The following is a 20,655-nucleotide window of genomic DNA, read 5'->3' on the forward strand; positions in this document are numbered from 1 at the left end:
TGCCTGTGTAACTTTCTGGAATATGGGACCAAATACTACATATTTGACTACTTTAATACACTGTAAAGTTAATTTGTCCAAATACTTATGACACCTTCAGATGGAGGGGTGGGGGGGGGGGGGGTCTAGACACAGTATAAACAGCATAACATATACAGCGCTGTGAAAAATGATTTGCCCCGTCTAATTTTCTTTACTTTTGTACATTTTGGATACTAAATGCTATCAGATCTTCAACCAAAACCTAATATTAGATTAAGGGAACGTGAGTGAACAAGAACAAATAACACAACCGTTCTGCAACACCTAATGCCCCTGTGTGAAAAATACATTGCCCCCCCCTTTCACTCAATAACTGATTGTGCCACCTTTAGTTGCAAAGACTCCAACGGAACGCTTCACTCACGTCGCCGTGGAGGAATTTTGGCCCACTATTCCATGCAAAGCTGCTTCAACTCAGCACCATTTGTGGGTTTTTAAGCAAGAACTGCTCGTTTCAAGTTCGCAAAAACATCTCCATTTGGATTAGGTCTGGACTTTGACGAGGCCATTCCAAAACTTTTCATGTAGACTTGATTGTGTGTTTTGGATCATTGTCTTGCTGCATGACCCAGCTGTGCTCCAGCTTCAGCTCACAGACAGATGGCCTGGCATTATCCTGTAGAATTCTCTGATACAGAGCAGAATTCATGGTTCCTTCTATTTAGGCAAGTCATCCAGGTCATGAGGCAGCAAAGCATCCCCAAACTATCACACAACCACCACCGTGCTTAACCGTTGGTATGAGGTTGTTAATGTGGAATGCAGTGTTTGGTTTTTGCCAGGCATAATGGGACCTTTAATGGGACTTACTATATATTGTACTCTAGTCATGGCTCATACTATATTATGTGTGTATTGTTATTTTAATTGCTAGGTATTATACTGTAATGTTGGAGCTAGACACACAAGCATTTCACTGCATCTGCGATAACATCTGCAAATCTGTGTGCCCGACCAATAAACTTTGATTTGAAAATAGTATAACCCTGTGTAAAAATTTGTTGAACAATATTGTTATCACCTTTAATTCCTCATAGGATAATACCAGAGGAATTCATTTCTAGAATAGTGGAAAATAAATACTTACTTATACTGTATGCAAGTTAAACTACATTTTGGACTTTGAGTAAACCTGGATGACTAAACCAAGTCTATTGTTTACTGCAAGTTCACACAATCTTTTCCTGTCCATTGGTTAAAGGACAGGGATAAAGACTTCCAACTAAGTCACACAGTTAACAGAATTCTGGGACTCAAAGAGCACACAAAAGCTAGGGAGGACGCTCTTCTCTTCTTCACAGCTGTTTGCAGCTGAAAGAGGCTCACAAATTTCTTCCCAAAGTCATAAAATGTCTAGACTGTCAAATGAAAACGGAACATAAAGGGTATGTCCCAAATGGCAGTCTATTCCCTTTTTAATGCAGTACTTTTGTAGTGCAGAAGTTGTGTACTAGATACGGAATAGGACGCCATTTGGGATGCTCCCAAAACCCCCTCCTGCATTCATGCAATGATTCGATTCTGATCTGCCAAGTCTTGGAAAAGGAAAAAAGAATAGGAAAAAAATTGCTGGAGTATGTCTTTAACATTCACAAAGTGTTTATTTTACTTGGCCTGAAGTACCACCCCCATCAGTCTTATAAGAGAGCGACCGTTCTACGCTTATAAGATCTTTCTGGTAGAGAAAAACAGAGAAGGAAAATATTTGATCCACATTTAGGTAGTGAACTAAGAACAAAGTTCAGCAACAAAACGCGCCAGAAAAAAATGAAAGATTTATGTGATACTGTAGCTAGTAGAAAGTAGTTATTTGTGGAAGGCTATAGGCTAGGGACATGAATAATACTATCATTTAGTTAGCATAATCTGAACATTCCCAGCGTTTCCCAGCGTTTTCATACATGTGATGCAAAGACAGAATTGTTTTCTGAGCAATACAATAGCTACAAGAAACTGTCACTGTTCAATCCCTTCATCCTCCCTGTATCCTGGTTTCACTCTGGAGTTATTTGGGCATTTGGTTTACACAGATGGGACCCCCAGAGGAGAATTATCAGGTCTTATGAGAGACAGACAGGACCCCCAGAGGAGAATTATCAGGTCTTATGAGAGACAGACAGGACCCCCAGAGGAGAATTATCAGGTCGTATGAGGCAGACGAGACCCCGAAAGGAGCATTATCAGGTCGCATGAGAGACAGAACCAAAGGACCTGCTGCAGTGTGTATTTGCCTCCAAGGATATTGGAGTATATTATTTAGGTATGTATATTGTATAATATAATTGATATGTAAAATATTGGAATTATTTGGGTATTTGGTTTCCGCAGACAGGAACCCCATAGGAGCAGTCGGCTGAACCAGGGATCTGGGACCTGCATTGTGTCTGGCTGCCTCTGCCTGGTCTGCAGGCGATTCTGCCCTGATGGAGGCAAATTATGATTTATTTATTCCACCCTGAACCTAAAGCACATAATTAAAACCATGGAACGGATTATCTTAAACAAATACAATAAATAAAGAAAAGAAAGAAAGGGGGGAACAATGTGCCTCCGTAAAACGGTCTTTGCTGTGGGTCATAATTACACGAGTCATTGAGGGCCACTTTAGTGGCTAATGGCAGGCTAATTGATTCATCCTAATGTTTCCCAGCCTTGGGTTTGTGCTGTGCTGCTCCAGACCTGGGTTCAAACACTATTTGAAATAATTCCATATACTTTAGCTGGGCTTGATTGAGCTTGCCTGTCGCAATGGACCAATAGAATAGTCACAAAACTCTGCCCATCTGACACTCCAGGAAGGCTAAAGCAAACACAAAGTATTTGACAAGACTTCAAATAGCATTTGAACCCAGGTCTGCTCTGCTCTCCCTGTCCAATAGTGCTGCTGAACTTACTTAGCCACCCTCAGACAAACATTGAGGATTCTCCCAGGGATAAACAATTATCCGTGTGGGATTTTAACTCCTTCCCCTCCTATGTGTGGGTTCCCCTTCTCCCATCTCCCTTCCTCCTCCTTTTTTCTCCCCTCCCTCCTCCTCCTCCTGTGTCCTCCTCTTTCTTTTATCTCCCCCTTCTCCTCCATCTCTCCCCTCACCAGCGAACATCACGTCCATCACAGCCCTAAGTCTCTAATGGACTCCCTTTCCCTTTCATTGATGGCTTGTTGTCTGTCTGTGTGTACGTGTGTGTGTGTGTGTGTGTGCGTAATGCCTTATTCTTCAACTCCCCAGGCGTCCCTGACATGTTATTCCCACTAGGTATAGGCGCGAAGCCAAACTTTATTCCTGCACAATACAGTATATTATTGTGCCATAGCAGGCTGATACGTTTATTGATACCCCCCCCCCCCCCCCCCAGCATCTCTCTCGCTCTCTTTCTGGAGAGATAGAAAAGTGTCTTTGAAAACAGTGAGAGCATTGTTTAGACCTAATCGACTCCCTCTTGGCAGGTAGTCTCTTTGTTTGCCTATATAGACAGTGAGCAGGCGGACATCAGTGTGGATGGATGCATACTGTTCGCAGTGGAGGGTCAATGGATCGAGCAACAAAGGACAGACTGACGACAACCATTGGTCAGTTTCGTCGTCACTGCAAACACACAGTCCAGGCATCCAGGAAAAATGTCAACCACTGAAAATAAATTACAACTAAACCAATGGGAGACCATGACATTAATTCAACTCTGGCCTTTTACAAATCAAATCTATATTAAATTAAATAAAAAAACCTGGGGCACATGGCTTTTGGATAGCTGAATTTCTGACTGTCTGGTCGTTTATAGGAGAATATTTATTTCCTTTCCAAGAAGCCGCTCAGGAAACAGCCGTGTTCTTTGAGGCTAAACTGGGAATATTAGGCATGGTGATGATTTACACCTCTATTTGGAGAGCTCTCTCTCTCTCTCTCTCTCAGGATGTGTAACATTCTCTCCATCTCCCTGTATTTTCCATTTACCAATCACCCAACTACAGGCTAGGCTCGTGGCTTTCTGCGAGGGGAACGTCATTGGATGATGAAATATGAATTGAACTACTAGAACCGAGCGGTAGATAATTTCAGCTTAACCCTGAGTTTGGAGCGAGCCTTAATTGAACAAGGTCAAGGGACAAATCTCACTCCTCTCTCTGAGAGAGACTGAAGCATGTCAGAGAGGAGGAGAAGAGGAGAGGAGGGGATCGGCTGTGGGAGACACCGTACGCAGACAGAGGCAGGTTATAACCAGCTAGTATAGGAAGGAAAATATTCACTTGACTCTATAGACCATGTTAGTAATTGACAAAATAAAGGAACATCCTCCACAGGCACTGTGGAACAAACTGGGGGAATATAATAAACAATACGACAGTATAAGAGGATCTATCTCCCACCCCACCAAAATATACCAGCTTTGTGTCTGTATGTCAGTGTTTGGACAGCAGTGACAATATTTGGTAGTATATCAAATCAAATTGTATTTGTCACATGCGCCGAATACAACAGGTGTAAACATTACCGTGAAATGTTTACTTACAAACCAATATAATAACAATAACGAGGCTATATACAGGGTGTACTGGTACCCGAGTCAATGTGTGGGGGTACAGTTTAGTCGAGGTAATATGTACATGTAGGTAGGGGTAAAGTGACTGTGCATAGATAATAAACAGCAAGTAGCAGCAGCGTAAAAAAGATGGCGATGAGGTAGGGAGGTCAATGCAAATTGTCCGGGTAGCCATTTGATTAACTGTTCAGCAGATTTATTGTTTGGGGTAGAAGCTGTTAAGGAGCTTTTTGGACCTAGACTTGGTGCTCTGGTACCGCTTGCGTGCAGTAGAAGAGAGAATAGTCTATAACTAGGGTGGCTGGAATCTTTGACAATTTTTAGGGCCTTCCTCTGACACGGCCTGGTATAAAGGCCCTGGATGGCAGGAAGCTTGGCCCCAGTGAAGTACTGGGCCGCACGCAGTACACTTTGTAGCGCCATGCGATCGGATGATGAGCAGTTGCCATACCAGGTGGTGATTCAACCAGTCAGGATGCTCTCGATGGTGCAGCTTTAGAACTTTTTGAGAATCTGAGGACGCTTGCCAAATCTTTTCAGTCGCCTGAGGGGGGAAAAGCATTGTCGTGCCCTCTTCATGACTGTCTTGGTGTGTTTGGACCATGATAGTTTGTTGGTGATGTGGACACCATGGAACTTGAAGCTCTCGACCTGCTCCACTATAGCCCCGTCGATGTGAATAGGGGCGTGCTTGGCCCTCCTTTTCCTGTAGTCCACGATCGTTGAGGGAGAGGTTGTTGTCCTGGCACCACACTGCCAGGTCTCTGACCTCCTCCCTAATTGCTGTCTCATCATAGTCTGTGATCAGGCCTACCAACATTGTGTCATCGGCAAACTTAATGTTAGTGTTGGAGTTGTGCTTAGCCACGCAGTCGTGGATGAAGAGGGAGTAAAGGAGGGGACTAAGCACGCAACGCTATGTGATGTGTTGTTGCCTACCCTTACCACCTGGGGGCGGCATGTCAGGAAGTCCAGGTTCCAATTGCAGAGGTAGGTGTTTAGTCCCAGGGTTCTTAGCTTAGTGATGAGCTTTGAGGGCACTATGGTGTTGAATGCTGAGCTGTAGTCAATGAACAGCATTCTCATGTAGCTGTTCCTTTTGTCCAGGTCAGAAAGGCCAGTGTGGAGTGCAATAGAGATTGCATCATCTGTGGATCTATTGGGGTGGTATGAAAATTGGAGTGGGTCTAGGGTTTCTGGGATGATGGTGTTGATGTGAGCCATGACCAGCCTTTCAAAGCACTTCATGGCTACAGAAGGGAGCGCTATGGGTCGGTAGACATTTAGGCAGGTTACCTTGCCATTTTTGGGCACAGGGACTACGGTGGTCTGCTTGAAACATGCAGGTATTACAGACTCAGTCAGGAACAGGTTGAAAATGTCAGTGAAGACACGTGCCAGTTGGTCAGTGCATGCTCTGAGTACATGTCCTGGTAATCCATATGCCCTTGCGGCCTTGTGAATGTTGACCTATTTAATGGTCTTACTCACATCAGCTATGGAGAGAGTGATCACACAGTCGTCCGGAACATCTGGTGCTCTTATGCATGCTTCAGTGTTGCTTGCCTCGAAGCGCATATAGAAGTAATTTAGCTCGCCTGGTAGGCTTGTGTCATTGGGCAGCTCGTGGCTGGGTTTCCCTTTGTAGTCCGTAACAGTTTGCAAGCTCTGCCACATCTGACGAGCGTCAGAGCCGGCGTAGTAGGATTCAATCTTAGTCCTGTATTGACACATTGCCTGTTTGATGGTTCGTCGGAGGGCATAGCAGGATTTCTTATAAGTGTTAGTGTCCTTCTCCTTGAAAGCAGCAGCTCTACCATTTAGCTCAGTGTGTATTACAGGTCGACCGATTAATCGGAATGGCCGATTAATTTGGGCCGATTTCAAGTTTTCATAACAATCGGAAATCTGTATTTTTGGACGCCGATTTGGCCGATTTTTTTTCTTTCTTTTTTTAGACCTTTATTTAACTAGGCAAGTCAGTTAAGAACACATTCTTATTTTCAATGACGGCCTAGGAATGGTGGGTTAACTGCCTTGATCAGGGGCAGAATGACAGATTTTTACCTTGTCAGCTCGGGGATTCAAACTTGCAACCTTACGGTTAACTAGTCCAACGCTCTATCCACCTGCTTTACATTGCACTCCACGAGGAGCCTGCCTGTTACGCGAATGCAGTAAGAAGCCAAGGTGTTGCTAGCTAGCATTAAACTTATCTTATTAAAAACAATCAATCAATCATAATCACTAGTTAACGACACATGGTTGATAATATTACTAGTTTATCTAGCCTGTCCTGCATTGCATATAATCGCTTAGGTACACGTTGCTCCAACCATAAACATCAATGCCTTTCTTAAAATCAATACACAAGTATATATTTTTAAACCTGCATATTTAGTTAATATTGCCTGCTAACATGAATTTCTTTTAACTAGGGAAAATGTGTCACTTCTCTTGCAAACAGAGTCAGGGTATATGCAGCAGTTTGGGCCGCCTGGCTCGTTGCGAACTGTGAAGACTTCTTCCTAACAAAGACAGCCGACTTCGCCAAACGGGGATGATTTAACAAAAGCGCATTTGCGAAAAAAGCACAATCGTTGCACGACTGTACCTAACCATAAACATCAATGCCTTTCTTAAAATCAATACACAGAAGTATATATTTTTGAACCTGCATATTTAGCTAAAAGAAATCCAGGTTAGCAGGCAATATTAACCAGGTGAAATTGTGTCATTTTGCGTTCATTGCACACAGAGTCAGGGTATATGCAACAGTTTGGGCCGCCTGGCTCGTTGTGAACTAATTTGCCAGAATTTTATGTAATTATGACATAACATTGAAGGTTGTGCAATGTAAACAGGAATATTTAGACTTAGACTAGGGATGCCACCCGTTAGATAAAATACGGAACGGTTCCGTATTTCACTGACAGAAAAAACATTCTGTGTGTTATTATGTTATAATTAAGTCTATGATTTGATAGAGCAGTCTGACTGAGCGATGGTAGGCACCAGCAGTCTCGTAAGCATTGATTGAAACAGCACTTTCGTGCATTTGCCATGACTTCAAGCCTGTCAACTCCCAAGATTAGGCTGGTGTAACCGATGTGAAATGGCTAGCTAGTTAGCCGGGTGCGCGCTAATAGCGTTTCAAATGTCACTCGCTCTGAGACTTGGAGAAGTTGTTTCCCTTGCTCTAAATGGGTAACGCTTCTTCGAGTGTGGCTGTTGTCAATGTGTTCCTGGTTCGAGCCCAGGTAGGAGCGAGGAGAGGGACGGAAGCTAAACTGTTACACTGGCAGTACTAAAGTGCCTATAAGAACATCCAATAGTCAAAAGTATATGAAATACAAATCGTATAGAGAGAAATAGTCCAATAATTCCTATAATAACTACACCCTAAAACTTCTTACCTGGGAATATTGAAGACTCATGTTAAAAGGAACCACCAGCTTTCATATGTTCCCATGTTCTGAGCAAGGCACTTAAACGTTATCTTTCTTACATGGCACATATTGCACTTTTACTTTCTTCTCCAACACTTTGTTTTTGCATTATTTAAACCAAATTGAACATGTTTCATTATTTATTTGAGGCTAAATTGATTTTATTGATGTATTATATTAAGTTAAAATAAGTGTTCATTCAGTATTGTTGTAATTGTCATTATTACAAATAAATAAATTTAAAAACAAATCGGCCGATTAATTGGCATCGGCTTTTTTTGGCCCTCCAATAATCGGTATCGGCATTGAAAAATCATAATCGGTCGACCTCTAGTGTGTATGTTGCCTGTAATCCATGGCTTCTGGTTGGGGTATGTACGTACGTTTACTGTGGGGGCGACGTCATCGATGCACTTATTGATGAAGCCGATGACGGATGTGGTATACTCCTCAATGCCATCAGATGAATCGCGGAACATATTCCAGTCTGTGCTAGCAAAACAGTTCTGTAGCTTAGTATCTGCGTAATCTGACCACTTCCATATTGAGCTAGTCACTGCTTCTTCCTGCTTTAGTTTTTGCTTGTAAGCAGGAATGAGGAGGACAGAATTATGGTGAGATTTGCCAAACGAAGGGTGAGGGAGAGCTTTGTACACGTCTCTGTGTGTGGAGTGAAGGTGGTCTAGAGTTGTTTTCCTCTGGTTGCACATGTGACATGCTGGTCGAAATTTGGTAAAACGGATTTAAGTTTTCCTGCATTAAAGTCCCCGGCCACTAGGAGCGCCGCCTCTGGATAAGCATTTTCTTGTTTGCTTATGGCCTTATACAACTCGTTGAGTGCGGTCTTAGTGCCCGCATCAGTTTGTGGTGGTAAAAAGACAGCTACAATAAGTACAGATGAAAACTATCTTGGTAAATAATGTGGTCTACAGTTTATCATGAGGTACTCTACCTCAGGCAAGCAAAACCTTGAGACTTCTTTAATATTAGATTACACGCACCAGCTGTTATTGACAAATAGACACAGACCACCACCCGTCGTCTTACGGCAGCCATCCCCTCCGGCGCCATTCTGTTCAAAGCCTTGGGGAAGGGGGATTAAGCTATAGCTAGCTCTCTTCCAGGACACTGCCTGCCCTCCTGCCTGCTTGCCTGTGTTCAGCTCTTTTTAAAGTAACTGTCCAGTGTTTTAAGATTTCAATTAAATATGACCTATAATTAATTACAATATGAGTTAAACAGTTTTCCTTCCAAAAAATTGAAATGAAGTATAAAATGTTATGTGCTGAAATGGAGTGGGCGTACCCCAACAACAGAATGGTGTGGGCATATACCAGTCATTAAACATATTAACACGAGTAGACCAATGATTGGCAAGCTCATCCTCATAAAAGCTCATCCTCAAAAAAGCATTTTTGAAATGGTCTGTTTGAGATTCAAGTTTGAGGTGGCGTTATTTAAATGTTTTTTCTCAGATTTATGCTTTGGCCACAAATACGTGTATAGGATGAGTAAACAACATTATCTGGGAATGAATTAACATAATATTAACCTTTTAAAAGTGAGATTTTCACTGGACAGGTAATTTAAATGGCATAACAATATCAGGCCCTGATAGTTATAGCACAGTACACCCCGTACCCACCGCAGTCCGCGGTCCAGATATCTTATCTTATAGATTTAGGGGAGGGAGGCGAACCAACACCAACGAAAACGAACCGGGCTGTCAAAAGCTATTACAAAATGTAATCCAAAACTAGATTTCTCCGACATGTCGACAGGGAATTTCTGTGGAAGCTCGCCATGGCCGTCTGATGATAGGGGAAACCCTGATGTTTAATTAATGATGTTCGGTCGTTCTGTTACAGTTAGAGACATGTATGGTCAAGGTGTATTTGTGTGTCTGTGTGTTTCAGGGGAGGCTGGTGGTAGGAGCTATAGGAGGAAGGGCTCATTGTAAGGTCTGGGATGGAATTAATGGAAAGCTATCAAACACATCAAACATATGGAAACCACATGTTTGACTCCATTCCAGCTATTCCATTCCAGCCATTACAATGAGCCTGTCCTCCTCTAGCTCTTCCCACCAGCCTACAGTGGTTCCTCTTTTAAAAGTTGCGAGCTTACACCGCGGGACTTAGAGGTACCCAGCGTCGCGGCTTCATTGCTCCAGACCACCGCCAGGGGGAGTTAGAGCACTCATTATGCATTTGGGTCCCAATGTTTTTATATGACCAATCACATCGAGTGGTTCCAATGGCGAATTTGACGCGAGCCACCCGTCCCTGGTGACTTTCTTCAGCAAAGATGGCTGACAAAACATTATGGTGGAAGCAAATTTAAGTAATTATAACGTCATAACGAGTCAAGCAAAAAATGTACAATTGAGAGGAATATGTTAGTTAATGTTTGTGCATATTTTTTTGTCATAAAGTTAATTTACGAAAATCGTTATTTAGCAAAACATTTTTCAGTCATATCCAACACCAGGTGTATCAAACTCCATTCCTTGAATGATGTATTACAATTATACACTTCAACAGTGTTTACCACTCCTGCTCCTGGGACATCAATGATTACACATTGTAACTATGCAATAGACTAGAAACATGATTTAAGTAAAGGCTGATTTGTAATTCATATATACAGAATAAAAACAGTACATCCTGCCAGCACGCCCACAAGCGAGCCATTCAGGTGGAGAATGACGTGTGGAAGAGAGCGAGGAACGAGATGGGAGTAACAATCCAGGCTATTTGCTCTGAGACCGGCATAACAATGTAATGAAACAAGCAGGGAGCAGGTTTCAAACCCTCAACATTCTAGCCCGAAGTGCAGCACGCTATCGACTGTGCCAAAATATATTAATTGAGGTTGAGGCCGATTGTGGCTAAAAACACGTATCATTTGGAATCTTTAACGTGGAAGGGGAAAGATTATCATTATTAGTTTTTCACAAACATAGCAGGATGGGCTATAAGCTGAACAATAGACTATTCAACCTTTACTAAAGAATTGTCTAATAGCCGAGCTAGGTGTGATTCCCCCCCCCCTTGCTTTTCTCTGAATAGAAACACCATAATATTAGTCAAATTAATTAAGCCATATTTCTTTAAATCAGTCCCATATACCATGTTATTACAAACAAGGTTTTAAATTCTCGGTTAATGCCAATATGGTAGACAATGAAATGCTTCTCAAAGATGCCCTCTGGTGGTCAAACTAGCAATAACTTGTATTAACAGAAAAAAATGGCTGACAAATAGATAACGTGCCACAAAATGCTGAAGCAGCCCGCAAGGTGTGCCGCAGTATGACGCAACTTTTAAAGGCGGAAACACTGTACACTGGTGTGTGTGTGTGTGTGTGTGTGTGTGTGTGTGTGTGTGTGTGTGTGTGTGTGTGTGTGTGTGTGTGTGCGTGCGTGCGTGCGTGCGTGTGTGCGTGTGTGCGTGCATGTGACAGCCCAGGGTGCCTCTGACAGAGATGACGGTGATGCGGTCTCAAACTGCGTGGGCTGACAGACAGACGACAGACACCTTTGGAGCCTCTCCATTTTGCATAGCGATGCTGGAACGTGATCTGCTGTGTTACGTCAGGGTCAGCAGGGCCGGGCCAGTCCTCTACTAGACACCATGCACAGGACACACACACACTAGTCTGGTCTGAATAATGATTAGGACTGAGTAGGGCACAGGGTCTGGCATTATAGTTAGCATACGTACTGTAGTGGTAAGGGTAGCATTATGAAAACAGGGTGAGGTTAGTTGTGTTAAACTAGCAGGTTGGGAAAAGGGATGGTGGTCATGCTCACTAGAGTAATACACAAAGTGATTAAGTAAATATTTTTAAAAGTGGAAAAAAGAGAAGATCATGGTTTCTAATGTTGTTCTCCCCCCTGAAGAAAACTCAACTATAAAAAACCAACATCAACCCAGCTAGCACATAATGTTCTGAGAACCATATGTTTCTTAGAACTTGGTGAAAGCGTAGTTGTCCTATTGTTATTTTGCATACAACCTTCCAACAACTTTCTGGAATGATACAGGATAGTTGCTTGACTTTGAAACATTCTCAACACATTTAAGAAACTTTATTTCATTACTTTAATAACAGAACGTTTCCTAAAAGTTCAAAGGTGGTTACATTTAATTTCAATTTTGTTAATATTTTAGGAATGTTCTCCATCTGGTTTGACATTGGGAATGTTATCAAATAGTTCAGAGAACATTATGAAACAACATTCTTGTGGGAATTTCAGCACTTCAGCATAACGTTTCTTACAGGTTTCCTCATAGTTTTATTTGAATTCATGTTATCAAATTGTTCCGTGAACGTTAAGAAAACTTTCCATAAAAACCACTAGAAAACTTTTGTAACGTTCAGAGAATGTTTCTCCCGAATGTTATTTAAAAACATACATTACTTTCTCAGAATGTTAAGAAAACTTTTCATAAAAACCACAAGAAAACTGTAGTAATGTTCAGAGAACATTCTAAGAATGTTATTTGACAACATATATGTTCCGTTCTCAGAATCAACAAAACTCTCTAGCCTCCATCTTGTTAAGTGTGTTCAGGTGTGTTGGCCGTGCCCACTAATTGGCCACACCTGATCTTAATGAGTGCTTGTTTCCTTTGAAATGGGTTCTGTTTGAATAAACAAAATTGAACAAAATGAGCTAAATAAATCATGGCATGCTAGCTCCATCCTGGTGGCGCATTGGACTAATTCCAATGCGAAATGGAAAGAGTGGAAAGAGAATCATACGTATGATCAAATCTCACTGATGCCGTGCCACAAGAAAACAAAATGTTTTTGCATGATTAACGCTGAAGCAAATTAATTTCCATGTGTTCTTATAACGATGTGCGCTGAGAGTCGGGAAGCAAGTTCAGGGAGTAAGTGTTTTAATAAATAAACGCAACATAATACAAAACAAGAAACATGAACAACAGATATGAAACAGAAACAATGACGCCTGGGGAAGGAACCAAATGGAGTGACATATATAGGGAAGGTAAACAAGAAGGTGATGGAGTCCATGCGGGTCTGATGACGCGCAGGTGCGCGTCATGATGGTGACAGGTGTGCGCCATAAACGAGCAGCCTGGTGACCTCGAGGCCGGAGAGGGAGCACATGTGACAGTACCCCCTCCCCAACACGCAGCTCCAGCTGCAGGACCCCGACCAAAATGACTATCCCGGGGATCAGGAGTGGACCGGCAATCTGGCTGAGACACAGGAGCATGGCGACCTAGACCCCTGGAGAGAGAGCATACGTGACGGTAACCCCTCCCCGGGGTGTTCGGCTCCAGCCGGAGGATGCCAACCAAAGGGACGATCCCGGGGATCCGGAGCGGACCGGTCGCCTCCGCTAAGGCGCAGAAACCTGACGAACAGGCTGAGGCGTTAGAGCCTGATGAGCTGGCTGAGACCTCCCCAGTTGCCTCGGTCGAGGCACGGAAACCTGTTCACCAGCTGAGGCATGGGAGCGTATCGAACCCGCTGAAGCATGGGAGCCGGTTGAGCCAGCTGAGACATGGAAGCCTATCGATCCCGCTGAGGTATGGAAACCCGTCGAGCCGGCTGAGGCAGGGGAACCCGACAAACCGGCTGAGGCCTCTCAGGTAGCTCTGGTTCGGACACCCGGACCCATCATCACCTCCAACACAAAACAATTAAAATCACCCCCTGATGCTTCCCTTTGGTGAGGCGTCATTCTATAACGATATGTGCTGAGTGTCGGGATGCAAGTTCAGGGAGTGAGTGTTTTAGTAAATAAACGCAACATACTAAGAAACACAAACAGCGCACTGACATGGAACAGGAACAATGACGACTGGGGAAGGAACCAAAGGGAGTGACATATATAGGGCAGGTAATCAAGGCGGTGATGGAGTCCAGGTGAGTGTCATTATGCGCGTAACGCTGGTGACAGGTGTGTGCCCTAACGAGCAGCCACACGTGACAGTTCTATCTGTGCTTGGAGTTCAAAACAGTTAACCTAAGCTAGCAGTGTTATTAAGTCTTATTGGACCATGTTCTCAGAACATTTTTTAATTACCTTCAATTAACCAACATTTATATTCTCAGAACGTTAATAAACCTCCCAAGAAAACATTCAGGGAACCATAGTAAAACGTTCTCAGGACCTCCCTGCAACCTTTAAACTAAAGTTCCCAGAACAGGGGAAATGTCACTTCCGTTCTCAGAACACAAAAGGAAACTTATGGCTTTATTCCCAGAACCAATGGCAAAACAAAAACGTTCATTCCCACAACTTCCAAGAAACCAAATGTGCTTGCTGGGAACATTGCGGTGGGTGTGTGTGGGTAAGCCAAAGTCCTTTGCATAATTAACCCTTTCTGGTTGGGGGGGTTGTGGTGGGCTTGTCTAGATTAATTTACAGTGACAGCACTGGCCCTATTTGTTTGCATTGGTGATTCAGTGGGCACACTTCATTGTGGCTTTAGAAGTTAATAAATCACAGCGGCCCCCTCTCTCCCAACGCCAGTGAGGAGCGTGTGCCGCGGTGGTCCTGTCACAAGGCAGGCAGCAGAGCCGAAGCGACAGCTACATGCTAATTCAACATCGGCATAATTCATTATACAGTCACGAGGGTAGTGGAACGGAAAGGGAACCAACACACACCGGGAGGATAACGACAGGCATCAAATTGTTAAAACCAGGCCAGGTCAGTCCTTTAGTAGTGTTGTCTGTTCCCTCTCTGTGCCTTTATAAAATCTGAAGCATGTAAACTGAGCCAGTTGTCAGAGGTGAAGCTGTAGCTCATGGGTGATGTTGAAAATAATCTATAAAACATATAATTAGGACAGAATATAAATGTACAGACAAATAAAACATTTATGATCGTGATCATGATCAATTATGTTTACAGTCAATAGCATTTTGTTTTTACTAGTCCTATATTGTATTTCCTAAGGATGATTTCAAATTGATAAAGGCCCACCATTTTTTAAATTGTAAACACTGTAGAGTAGGCCAAGTGTAACAGCAGTGAGAGAGGGAGCCTACTCAAACCATTTAAATGCCCATTAGTCACATCGAGGAAGATACTAGAGCAGACACACGAAAGGTACAATAGATGAAGGAGATATTAACAATAAGATAAAATGTCAATTAAGAGAATAATCCCCCGTGCTCTTCAGAAGGTGACAGGGGGCGGGAGAGGAGCTGACATGCGTTGCATTAAACATTAGCTTGCTTTGGTGGCTTCTTGTCGTTTTACGCAGTCCCACGAGTTTGTGACTAGCAGTTCCAAAGTGAGCAGATCGCAGCGAGTGTTAGCTACCCTTTGGCGTGCGTCCCAAATGGCACCAGAGGGCTCTGGACAAAAGTCACACACTATACAGGGAATAGGGTGCCATTTGGGACGAAGGCCGACATTTTGGTTTGCTGTGTCCTCTCACCCTCTTTCACTGCACCCACCTCTAACAATGGCAATTATAATCAGTACAAGCCGTAGCCCGGCCTAGGGGCGGGTAGTTATGATGCAGTCCCTGCTGCAGTGGAGAGACACCCGTCCCACCACTCCTACGAGCAGGGATCTTAAGTGAAAGGTATTCATAAGAAAGATCCTGTTCATTATTCAAGGGAGAGACAATATATTGGGCCTCGGGTCAAATACATTTTCTCAAATACATTTCTTCTGTCTAACTCCTCTTTCTTTTATGAAGAAGCTTTTAAATAGGTGATATGTGATGCTTGATCTGATCACATTTGAGTTCATGGTGTAGGATACCATTAATGCAATAAAAAGAAGCCTGACATGCTGACCAGACCAGACACGTCGCGTGCGCGAGCGTCGCAAAATAAATTTAGAAATCTATGTTATTCAATTATTGCACCCACACTGCTCGTGCACGTCTGCGTTGCCAAAGGCTAAAATAGAACTCCTTTCTATTTCTGACGCAGATCGTGCTGCAAGTCCTGCCTCTCCCATCTCCTCATTGGTTTATAGAAGCAGGTACCCACGTGCCATCTCCTCATTGGTTATACCCACGTGGGTGATTGAAAGACGAACTGTTTTTCTGGTAGTCGTGGTAATATTATGAAAGTTTAGATGCCAATCACCATATAAGTTCAAAGATGAAAAAGCCTGGAAGGAGGAGAGATGACTAGAAACTATTCGGTTGGTCGTTTTATGTGTGGATTAATTAGCGGAGTAGAGGAGCTTGTGCATTTCAGGTAAAATAACAACTCAATGTTTATATCCCAGGACAAATTAGCTAGCAACAGCAAGCTAGCTAAATAGAACAAATTAGCTAGCAAGTGCAAGCTAACTAGCTAAATTGCCATACATGTTTAATGCTTTTCGACCTGTCCCCAAATTCATGTTATTGGTTCAGAGTTTGTTTTGATATTTGATACAACCTGCGTATCGTGATCGTGTTTGGTGTAGGGAGACAAAATAAATGTATGCACGGTGGCGCACGTGTGCAGCCGGTTTGGGTTCCGTGTGCGGCTTCAAGGAAAGTCGTGCTATATTAACATCTATGAAGCAATGTTCAAGAGTGACAATGTTTTCCAGGAAACAACGGAATAGCAACTATTCCATCCATCCGATTGACAGATTTTGAATGAGTAAAAAAAAACTATGATGACAATGACTGCTGATATGATACAATTGCTGCAAATCTCTTCTATATGTGAACATAACCCAGTTGCCAGTCAATAGTTAAATAAAGGTTAAATAAAAACATATATAAAAAAAAATAGAGGAGCCAGTCACTCAACTGTAGTGTTGTCTAAGTTAGCATCCAAGCAGCAGGCACCACACTGGGTGCCTGTCCTGATCTAAGTGCCTGGGGGGGTGTGTTGACTGGGACTGGGCCATGTCATTAACATTGGCCTCCCACTCACCCTCCCCTTATTAAAGCCATTCCTTCAGGAGATCAGATGAACATGTCACTGATGCCTCAAACCAGGCCAGAGAGCTAAAGGTGACTGTGCACACTGCAATCATGAGCACTAAGATCAAGCAGAGAGATGAGCACTCACTCAGCCAATGTTTGGTCACTACCAGATCTCTGTGATTCTCTTGTCAGTGTGAGTTAATGGCGTTCAAGTGGTTCTTTGTCCTCTCTGTCCTTCTGAAGGGTGAGTGGACAGTCAATCAACCTCTCACTGTACGCGCCCACCATCGGGCCACCCAGATTGACAGACTGAAGGCCAGAGACAAATATGCTTTTGAGATCCGCATATATATTGTCACGCACACCTGATAGGTGCAGTGAATTGGGTTGTTTTACAGAGTCAGCCATAGTAGTACTGCACCCCTGGAGAAAACAAGGGTTAAGTGCCTTGCTCAAGGGCATATCAACAGATTTTTCATCTTGTCAGCTCAGTTATTCAAACCAGCAAACCTTCGGTTACTTGCCCAACGTTCTCACTGCTAGGCTACCTACCTCCCTGAATAGGAAGGACGCCATAGATGGATTAAAGGCAATTAATGCTTCAGAATTAATAACCAATATTTTACAGACTGACAGCGCTACTGCATAAAGTAAGGGGGGGTGTTCTTATGAAGTTTACAATGGTATTGTGTGGTGTTAGAGCGAGTGTAGGGTAGGGTCTTTTAGATGTCACTGGAGTGTGAGAGGAGTGCTCATTGGTCAAGTGGATAGACGATATCCCAAGCTGACTCTCTGTAAACCCCAGCAGCATGGAGAGCACGGCTGCCTCTATTCCTCTCTTTCCACTCCATCCCCCAATCTATCTAACTGTTTTAACTTGGGGGTTATTTCTCATTCAGCACAGCTCTCCTACTGCCAACCAGCTTATGTAAAAATGATTAACAGTAATTAATCCTTAATCACCATGATTAGCCAAGTCGCAGTAAATTAGTCCACATCTGGAGCAGATGAGGGCCTGTGATTGAAGTAGACTGGGAGACTAGAGGCTGGGATAGTGTCTGAGTTCGGCTTGCCTGCAGTCTTTACTGAACTGAAGCCTACCTGGTACTGGAAGTGTTGCTGTGTTTGGATGAACTACTGTGGATAGTTGTGTGCATATAATGGGTTTTTTACTGTAAATGGGGTGTGTAATGTCTTTACTCACATAGCTGGAGAAAAGTCCTTTAAGCTATATGCTCAAACACAAACAGATCACACATTGCTTTGGCATTAGGTCATCTCCTCATCTTGCTAGCTATATAAAGGCTGTACATACATCACATGATAAAATTGTATGCTAAGAGAGCATATCTCTAAAGATTCAAAAGTGAGAACACTCCAGAGATTTCGTCATCTTTTCTCAACCTTACCCAACAAGTTAAACCTTCTTTTAAAGTGGAACTGACAGCATTTTAGCAACATAAAATCGTATTAAAATCTGTTAATATACAGCCCCAGGAAGAATGACACTTTTTAACATTTTCTGACAAGCGAGAGTTTTTTCACGTTTTACGTATACTACACGTATACTATATATGTATACTAATTCTATAGCAATATAGTTGTAAAGTGGCCGAGTGTTTGGACAATTAATAGACACTGCAGTAAATAAAACCTAATAAAAACATCCACGTCTCATCCAGGACCGGAGTCTGCGCAGACCGGTGCGCCATAGCCAATCCAATCAGAGGTACAGTAGGCCTATATGCAATCAAGCTATTTGCCACAAGGGCCTGCCATCATTCACTTTGAACTGGACTGTGTGTTTACAGGCAGTTGTAACAGCGCGACTTTAGATCATTAGAACGCATCGGAAAAAGCCACAAAATACACTTGGATTTTGGATTTCTGCAAATATGTAGCTAAATACCACGGGAGTCCTCTTACATTTGGGAACTTTACAGTTCTATTGATCAAACAACCATACAACAATTGGCTATCTTTTCCTATATGCACATCAACAACAACAAGATCAACAACTAAGGCTAGCCAAAGCAAGATGAACTAAAATCTAATGAAGGAACATTAGATAAACCCTCTTAAACTTTATCAGCTAGTTGGCCGTCAAAATTGCACTGCTAAAAGTTCTTCTTCTCGCCCTTCTGAGGCTTGCCTGCCAATGCATACGTCCCAACCAAGCACCCACGCTAACTGGGTAAAGTTGGCTAGCTTACTAGCTAGCTACTTCCAGACACAAATGAGAGAACACCTCACTGACAATTTTACTCACCCTACCAGAGCAGGTTAGGCTGTTTGCATGTAACATGTAGAGCGTTCGCGACCAACTATTTTGCGCGTTGGTAAATTCATCAGTTATTCTGCGCTCTAGCACACTCGGACAAGAGTGCTCTAAAATCGGAGTAGATAGCTAGCAAGAGTTAGTTTGCAAAGGCAAGAGATATGCTAACTGGATAACAGTCATTTAGCATAGCTAGCAAAGCGATTCAAATGTCTTGCTAGCTAACCAAATGACACGTTCATCTCTAGCTGTGTAGCCACTGAAAAACGATACGAGGGGAAAAAGTCAGTCACTCACCCAGTCCTCTAATGATATGACGCCCTCCTAGCAGCTAGCTAGCTATCTAGCTAACGTTAAGCTCTGTGTTTGTAGCTTGCTACATAAATAGATATGCTAGCATATTATCCACATTATTACTGACTTATGATCATTGCCCTTGCTAGTTTGATTGTATTGACATTCCCAGACTTAGTTACATTCGTCCGTTTTGTCCAAAATGTTAAGTAATTGAAACTGAAACAGTGCATCCCGAAGGGAAGCTATATATCAATCATGCATTGAACTGCATCCATCTATTCTGCTAATAATGCCTTATTGTACGTCATGGAATGTTAAGTCAAATAGAACCTATTTTTAAAACCTCTTATAATGTAGATTTTGTAGCATGAACTGGGAATTTGATTTTTTTGACTCATATGATTTTCTGTTTGTTTCATATCTGCAAAGTAGTTCAATCGCTGTCACTTCCACGTTAAATCCATATACACAATATAAATATTATCCAAGATATACTGACCTCAGCATGTATTACAAACAGACACATCAAAGCATGTTCCCCCACATTCATTATTGAACAAGGACAAGCACGAATACACACACACACACACACACACACACACACACACACACACACACACACCTGTGCACACGCAAGCATTCACACACATAGACTTTCAAACACACCCCTCACCCTCTGCACTCTAGTACACGTGCTGCATTCTTGATTGTCTTTGATGCCTGAAGATGTCTCTGTGCATGCCGCGCCAAAGTCCCCAAAAGAACACCATGGGAGCTATAGTTATTAATATGCATGTGTGTGTATTTGTCTCCCTCTGTTTCTCCCTCTGTGTTTCTCTCTCTCTCTCTCTCCCTCTGTGTCTCTCTCTCTCTCTCCCTCTGTGTTTCTCTTTCTCTCTCTCTCCCTCTGTGTTTCTCTCCCTCTGTGTTTCTCTCTCTCTCTCCCTCTGTGTTTCTCTCGCTCTGTTTCTCTCTCTCTCCCTCTGTGTTTCTCTCCCTCTGTTTCTCTCTCTCTCTGTGTTTCTCTCCCTCTGTTTCTCTCTCTCTCTGTGTTTCTCTCTCTCTCTGTGTTTCTCTCTCTCTGTGTTTCTCTCTCTCTGTGTTTCTCTCTCTCTCTGTGTTTCTCTCTCTGTGTGTTTCTCTGTGTTTCTTTCTCTCTCTCTGTGTTTCT

At 42.9% G+C, this 20,655-nt stretch overlaps 1 protein-coding gene across 5 annotated transcripts in view; it reads right to left on the minus strand.

Moving 5' to 3' along the window:
* LOC115192319 (pre-B-cell leukemia transcription factor 1) overlaps nt 1-20,655 on the minus strand; it is a 94,035-nt gene that overhangs the window by 18,331 nt on the left and 55,049 nt on the right. The window contains exon 1 of one of the 5 annotated variants that reach the window (XM_029750684.1): nt 20,158-20,179. The exons of the other annotated variants lie outside the window; for them this stretch is intronic. The gene's annotated coding sequence lies outside the window, so the exon portion shown is untranslated. Of the gene's footprint in view, nt 1-20,157; nt 20,180-20,655 lie in introns of those variants that run through there. 5 annotated transcript variants of the gene reach the window in all.

This window comes from Salmo trutta, chromosome 4 (genome assembly GCF_901001165.1).
Source record: "Salmo trutta chromosome 4, fSalTru1.1, whole genome shotgun sequence".
NCBI classification, from domain to species: domain Eukaryota; kingdom Metazoa; phylum Chordata; class Actinopteri; order Salmoniformes; family Salmonidae; genus Salmo; species Salmo trutta.